Genomic DNA, 8,353 nt, shown 5'->3' with positions numbered 1-8,353 from the left:
CCCCGTGGTGTGGAGGGATGGATGAACAGTAGACGGTGGAGGGGTGCCCGTGGAGGGGTGGTTGAACAGGACCCCGTGGTGTGGAGGGCTGGATGAACAGTAGACGGTGGAGGGGTGGTTGAACAGTAGCCGGTGGAGTAGCGCGTGATGGAGGCTGGATGAACAGGAGCCCATGGAGGCTGGATGAACAGGAGCCCGTGGAGGCTGGAGGAGGTCGACGGTGGAGATGAACAGTATCCCGTGGAGTCCCGTTTTGTGGTACGCCACACCCCTCCTGATGAATAGGACCCCTGTTTCGACCGTAGCGCTCCAACACAAGTCCGTTTCCTCCGTTTTGCGGTACGCCACACCCCCGATCAACGGGACCCCCGTTTCGATCGTAGGAGGTCCGTTTCCTCCGTTTTGTGGTACGCCAGACCCCTCCCGATGAATAGGATCCCGTTTCAAACATGGCCGGTCAAACACAAGGCCGTTTCCTCCGTTCTGCGGTATGCCAGACCCCTCCCGATGAACAGGATCCCATTTCGAACATGGCCGGTCGAACACAAGGCCGTTTCCTCCGTTCTGCGGTACGCCAGGCCTCGTTTCCATCGCCTGTTCCGCCCAAGCCCTCCCGATGAACACGACCATGCATTCCGTTCCGACCCAGCCGGTTGGCTCCCACGCGTTCCGTTGCCTCCCGATGAACACGACGCATTCCGTTGCCTCTCCATGAACATGACACATTCCGTTGCCTCCCCATGAACACGACGACGACGCAGTTTCTCCGTTCCGACCCAGCCATGTCAACGAGCCCTCGCCGTACGTATGCGCGAGTAGGCGTTCGAGACCTCGCCCGTATGTACACACACGTGGCCGTATTTTCTTTCTTGCACCCTGGCCGCTGTACGTACGTGTACATGCTACGTGCGCACCTCTACATCCACCGGTATATATGTACGTACATGTTCGTGACCAGAATGACAATGCTACGTACGCTTCGACCAGGTGGGTCCCGACTGTCAGACACTTCCTTGCATGCGAAGATGTAGCTGGTGGGTCCCAGCAGTCAGGGGGGCAAATCGTTTTGTTTTTTTGCCCAGACGCACTTCCTTGCGTGCGAAGGTGTAGCTGGTGGGTCCCAGCAGTCAGGGGGGAAACGTTTTTTGCGAAATATGGTGGCCCGTCCGGTGGGTCCCCGCTGTCAGGTGGAGGAATAATTATTTTGCGCGTAATAAGGAGGCACTTCCTTGCTGCGGCCGTGGACCTAGCTGTCAGCATCTCCACGCACAGTACTCTTCTGATGGAAGTCGGTCGTTGACCAGATTGACCACGCCGCGCCGAGAGCACCACAACGGTGGACGACGGCGAGGCCTAGGAAGGGGACGACACGGAGGCATGGAAGACTCGGCAGTTGTTTCCCACGCGGAGGGGAGTACGACTGTATGAGGGTTTACTGGTTAGTCTGCCATCGCCGGAGAATAACAGCAGGTGTGGGTGAGTAGAGGGATGGCTAGGCCAGCGATGGGAGTACGGTGGGGTAGTGAGGCCTGCGCGGCAGCACAGCTGGCCGCGGGGAGGAGGGAGCAGGTAGTCCCGCCGGCGCTTGTTTGAGCGGCTGGAGCAGGAAGAGCAGATATTGAAGAAGCATGACGGCCGTTGGATGGACATCCAACAGTCAGTGCGTGTGCGTCAACCTTTTTTTAGGAAAGTCTCAAATCTATGGAAAACAGCATACAACCCATCTGCCATTATTTCTAATAATTTACAGCCCATTTCCTAATTCTTAAGGTTTTTTTGGAGCCCATATTCTTTATGTTAGCATTATAGCCCATATTGTGGCCACGGTTAAAAAATTATACGAAATTTTGCATATTTCGGTGCGGTCCGAACTGTTTTTAATCCCGAAATTTTGACTCACATTCAAACTGATTTTAAAAATAAATGTATATCAATATAAAATCCAACAAATTCTCCATGCATAAAAATTAATGTAATTTAAAATCTTGAAATGAAAAAAAGATTTTTGAAACTAATTGCCGGTTTGATGTGATTTAAAAATGTACATCCCATTTCTCATTACTGATGGGCCATTTTCTCGGCCAGCCGAATGAAAGCTCTCCTCGTCTTGAAAGATTTGCAGCCTAACAGGCCTGATAAAGCGACTTACTTGGCAAATCACAAAAAAACTAGGCTGTGGCCGTGGAGCCAGCTGTCAGCCTCTCCACGTGCAGTACTCTTCCGATGGAAGTCGTTCCTTGACCACGTTGACCACGCCGCGCGGAGAGCACCACGGCGGTGGACGACGGCAAGGCCTAGGAAGGGGACGACGCGCAGCCGGGGAAGACGCGACAGTGGAAGCCCGTGCGAAGAGGAGTATGAGGGTTCACTGGTTCGGCTACGGTGTGAGGCTACCGTCGCTGCAGGGCCTGGCCAGCGGTGGGAATAGTAGGGGGCGGTGAGGCCTCTGCGGTAGCACAGCCGGCCACGGGAGGCAGGAGCATGCGGCACGACCGGCGCTGCTTTGGGCGGCTGGAGCAAGAAGACCAGAGGTTGAAGAAGCACTATGGCCGTTGGATGGACATCGTACGGTCACTGGAGCTAGAATCGTTCATATTAACTAAGTTGACAAAGCCCTTCGTCCCCGTCAACTTAGTAGGCCCACAAGTCAACCTCCCACCAAGGTGGGTCCCATCTAGCCGGGGGAGTATTCATTTTTTTGTGTGTAATAAGGAGGCACTTCCGATGGGTCCGAGCTGACAGCGGGGGGAACGTTTTTTTGCGAAATACGGTGGCCCGTCCGTGGGTCCCAACAGTCAGGGGAAACGATTTTTTTCGCAAAATACTGGTGGCCCGTCCGGTGGGTCCCCGCTGTCAGGTGGAGGAATAATTATTTTCCGCGTAATAAGGAGGCACTTCCTTGCGGCTGCCGTGGACCCAACTGTCAGCCTCTCCACATACAGTACTCTTCCGATGGATGTCGGTCATTGACCACAATGACCACGCCACGCCGAGAGCACCACGGCGGTGGACGACGGCGAGGCCTAGGAAGGGGACGGCGCGGAGCCGGGCAAGACGCGGCAGTGGATGCCCACGCGGAGAGGAGTACGAGCGTTCACTGGTTCGGCTATGGTGTGAGGCTGCGGTCGCCGCAGAATAACAGGATGTGTGGGTGAGTGGAGGGATGGCCTGGCCAGTTGTGGGAGTAGTATGGGGGCGGTGAGGCCTCCGCGGTAGCACAACCGGCCACGGGAGGCAGGAGCAGGCGGCACGACCGGCGCTGCTTTGGGCGGCTGGAGCAAGAAGACCAGAGGTTGAAGAAGCACTATGGCCGTTGGATGGACATCATACGGTCACTGGAGTATTGACTAAGTTGACAAAGCCCTCCGTCCCCGTCAACTTAGTAGGCTCACAAGTCAGCCCAACAATATGGTGGGTCCCAGCTAGCAGGGGGTATTCATTTTTTTGGGCGTAATAAGGAGGCACTTCATTGCGTGCAAAGATATAGCTGGTGGGTCCGACCTGTCAGTGGGGGGAACGTTTTTTTCGCAAAATACAGAGGCCCTTCCTGTGGGTCCTAGATGTCAGGTGGAGGAATCATTATTTTGCGCGTAATAAGGAGGCATTTCCTTGCGTGCGGCCATGGACCCAGCTGTCAGCCTCTCCATGTACAGTCCACTTCCGATGGATGTTGTTCATTGGCCACGTTGACCAGGCCGCGCCGAGAGCACCAGGGTGGTGGACGACAGCGAGGCCTAGGAAGGGAACGACATGGAGACAGGGAATACTCGACAGTTGTTTCCCACGCGGAGGAGTATACGAGGGTTTACTGGTTCATCTGCCGTCGCCGGAGAATAACAACATGTGTTGGTGAGTAGAGGGATGGCTAGGCCAGTGATGTGAGTATGATGGAGCCGTGAGGCCTGCGTGGCAGCATAGCCGGCCGCGGGAGGAGGGAGCAGGCAGTCCTGCCGGCGCTTGTTTGAGCGGCTGGAGCATGAAGAGCAGAGATTGAAGAAGCACGACAGCCTTTGGATGGACATCCAACAGTCACTGCTCTCGTGTGTTGACTAAGTTGACAGGGCATTGCGTGTGCGTCAACCTTTTTTTATGAAAGCATACGTGTCAACCTATAGTAGGCGCACAAGTCAGCCTCAAATCTGTGGAAAACAACATGCAGCCCATCTACCATTATTTCTAATAATGTACAACCCATTTGCTAATTCTTAAGAATTTTTTTGGAGCCCATCTTCTTTTTGTTAGCATTACACCCCATATTGTGGCCACAGTTAAAAAGTATACGAAATTTTGCATATTTCGATGCGGTCAACTGTTTTTAATCCAGAAATATCGATTCACATTTAAACTATTTTGAAAAATAATTTATATAAATATAAAATCCAAATAATTGTCCACGCATAAAAATCAATGGAATTTAAGATCTTGTAATGAAAAAAAATTGAAACTAATTCCCTGTTTGATGTGTTTTAAAAATGTACAGCCCATTTCTGGGCAAACCGAATGAAACTCTCCTCGTCTTGAAAGATTTGCAGCCCAGCAGGGCCGATAAAGCAAGTAGGCCTTGTTTGGGTATTTCTTTAAAAAAATAGAACTGGGCTAGCCATTTTCAGCAAGAAAAAAACACAACTGGGCTCATGATGTGGTAAACATAAATAAAACCCTGGCTAGACGGGCCATAGCCCCCGCACAGCCCCGTTGTTACCCTGATCCGTCGCTAAAACTAGTATAAATAACAACTGCTTGTTCCTAAAAAAACTGCGTGACTTGCTGGGTCCCTAGTGTCAGCCGCTCGTAGTGTAATTCTCTCGTTTATTGACTACATTGACAATGGGCGTGAGCCCCAGATGTCCAACCATTAGGAGGAACCATATTTTTGGGCTTGTACTATAGAGGCACTTGCTTGCGTACTGCCATGAAGCTGGTGGGTCCCTACTATCATCCTCTCCACGTACAGTCATCTCCTTGCTCCTCTCGGTTGTTGACGACGTTGACAACGCAAGAGGGCGGCGCACCGCGCACGGCGAGCGAACCAAGGCCGCAAGGCGGAGGACGACGAGGAGGCCTCAGACGGAACGAGGCGCTGCAAATCCACTTTGCCGCCTCCAATAACGTCGCCGAATACGAGGCGCTCATTCACGGGCTCCGGCTTGCCAAAAAACTCGGCATTCGCTGGATCCTGTGTTATGGCGACTCCGACCTGGTGGTCCAGCAGTCGTCCGGCGACTGGGATGCCAAAGATGCAAACATGGCGAGCTACCGCTTCCTCGTGCAGCAACTCAGTGGATATTTCGAGGGGTGCGAGTTCCTCCATGTGCCAAGAAACGATAACGACCAAGCAGACACCCTGGCACGAATCGGCTCCACTCGTCAAGCAATACCATCTGGTGTCGCCCTCCAACGCCTCCTCAAGCCGTCTGTCAAGCCTTCACCAGAATCAGACTCCATCTTTGTGCCAGCTCCTCCCAAAGAAGTCGGATCCGACTCAAGAGCCCCAGCAGACGTCACGAGAATTTTGGCGGGTGGCTCCAGGATCGCGGCAGTCGAAACTGGCCCGGGGACTTCAGAACCTGGCCTGGGTACTGCGGTGGCCAGCCCGGAGACTTCAGGACTCGGCCCGGGGACTGCGCCAATCAGCCCGGGGACTTCATCGATCCAGCAAGCGGCTGCCGACTCCAACCCGCTGCCTCCCGGCCCAGTCGCCCTCGTCCAAGTCGCAGTTCTGATAGTCGAAGAAATAACAGCACCCTCATGGGCCCAGCCCATCCTCAAATTCCTGGTGAGCAAAGAGCTGCCAACGGACAAGATCCTAGCTCAGCAAGTGCAACACCGAGCAGCAGCCTATACCATAGTCAACAGAGAGCTGGTTAGGCGCAGTGTCACTGGCGTCTACCAGCGCTGCGTGGAGCCAGAGCAAGGCCAGGCAATTCTCAAAGACATCCATCAAGGCGAGTGCGGCCACCATGCGGCTTCAAGAGCACTCGTCGCCAAAGCCTTCCGACACGGTTTCTTCTGGCCGACTGCCTTGGAAGAAGCCAAGGACTTGGTTCAAAAATGCAAAGGATGCCAGAAGTTCCGCTCCAAGCCGCATCAGCCGGCTTCTGCACTCAAGACTATTCCCATTTCCTGGCCCTTTGCTGTCTGGGGCCTGGACATGGTGGGACCATTCAAGACGACACGAGGCGGCCTGACTCATTTACTTGTCGTGGTGGACAAGTTCACCAAGTGGATAGAAGCAAAGCCGATCAAGAAGTTGAACGGTTTGACTGCCGTGACTTTCATCTTCGACATTACAATCCGATACGACATACCACACATCATCATCACCGACAACGACACAAATTTTGCCAAAGGTGCCTTGGCCCGTTTCTGCGCGACGCAGGGCATCCGACTGGACTTAGCGTCCGTTGCCCATCCGCAGTCAAACGGCCAGGTAGAGCGAGCAAATGGCCTCATCCTATCCGGCATCAAGCCTCGACTTGTCGAGCCTCTGGAACGCTCGGCTGGCTACTGGCTCGATGAGTTGCCAGCCGTCCTCTGGAGTCTGCGCACAACGCCAAACAAGTCAACCGGCTTCACGCCTTTCTTCCTCGTCTACGGCGCCGAAGCCATCGTCCCAACGGATATAGAGTTCGACTCCCCACGAGTCACCATGTACACCAAGGAGGAAGCAGAAGAAGCACGTCAAGACGGTGTCGACCTGCTGGAAGAGGGCTGACTGTTGGCACTCAGCCGGTCCAGCATCTACCAGCAGAGCCTGCGCCGATACTACAACCGGAAGGTCAAACCAAGATCTTTCCAAGAAGGAGACCTTGTGCTCCTGCCGATCCAGCGAACAGCCGACCAGCACAAGCTCTCATCACCTTGGGAAGGCCCTTTCATCATCAGCAAAGTGTTGGGCAACGACTCCTACTACCTGTTCGACGCTCAGAAGCCCCGAGCACGCAAGAGGGACGACTCCGGCAAAGAGATGGAGCGGCCATAGAATGCAAATCTCCTTCGAAGTTTTTACAGTTAATGCAGTATGTACCACGCTACCTTTTGTATTAAAGTACCAAGACTCCGGGCCCCCCGAGAAGAGCTCGGGGACTGCCCTCTTTTATCTATATGATAAGAATTATGCCTACAAGTATGTTACTCTTTGACATGCCGCTTGGCACCGAGGTCGACTAGTCTGCCCGGGGACTCGCCGTCTTGCACTATGAAATGCTTCCTGCAGCCGGACAAGTAGTGTCACTACTAGGAAAAGGGCTATAGATGGAATTGACACTAATGGCGCACCAGACATGTGATGCGCCATTACTATATACTAATGGCGCACCATGTGTTGGTGCGCCATTAGTGTGCAAATACTAATGGCGCACCACATCCATAGTGCGCCATTAGTAATTTTTTTTAATTTTTTCAAAACTACTAATGGCGCACCGTGGGAGTGGTGCGCCATTAGTAAAAAAGAATTTAATTTTTTTTCAAAACTACTAATGGCGCACTGTGGGAGTGGTGCGCCATTACTAGTTGAACTAGTAATGGCGCACCATGCCACGGTGCGCCATTAGTAACTTGGCCCAAACATTCGCCCGAATGCACCCCCCCTCGGTGGACCGCCTTTTCAGTTTCAAAAAATAAATAAAAGAAAATGATAGAAATGTCAAAAAAATAAAAGAAAATAAAATTCCCATGTGATATGTGGTCTAGTTGTTAGCAAAATTTACAAACATGAATTTTCGACTTTTTTGCAAATTCTCTCGAGAATTTGTAAAAATGGGCATAACTTTTGCGTACGAACTCGGATTAAAAAGTTTTTATATGAAAAATCATCTACTCGAAAAGTTACATCCGAATTTAACTGGGGGGGGGGTCCCCGTTAAACATTTTCAAAATCCTCAAAAACCTAACAGAAAAAAAGATACGGGGCTTTTAAGATCTGGAGAGGCAAAAAAATTCAGAAAAATTCAAACTTACTAATGGTGCACCTGCCCATGGTGCGCCATTAGTATCTTCCTGCCTTCAAAATTCAAAATAAGTCAAAAAAAATAAAAAAAAGTTACTAATGGCGCACCTGCCCATGGTGCGCCATTAGTATCTTCCCGCCTTCAAAATTCAAAATAAATCAAAAAATAAAAAAAAGTTAGTAATGGCGCACCTGCCCACGGTGCACCATTACTATGTCGTATATATGGCTGGGCGCACCTCCTCCACTCCACCTCTCCTCCACTCCATCTCCTCCTCTCCTCCACTCCATCTCCTCCTCTCCTCCACTCCATCTTCCCTTCTCTCCTCCACCATACTACCCTCCTCCTCTCTGGCGACCTCCTCCTCCTCCTCTCCGGCGACCTCCTCCTCCTCTCCGGCGACC

This window comes from Triticum dicoccoides, chromosome 3A (assembly GCF_002162155.2).
Source record: "Triticum dicoccoides isolate Atlit2015 ecotype Zavitan chromosome 3A, WEW_v2.0, whole genome shotgun sequence".
Lineage (NCBI taxonomy): Eukaryota > Viridiplantae > Streptophyta > Magnoliopsida > Poales > Poaceae > Triticum > Triticum dicoccoides.
This window is presented reverse-complemented; position numbering follows the sequence as displayed.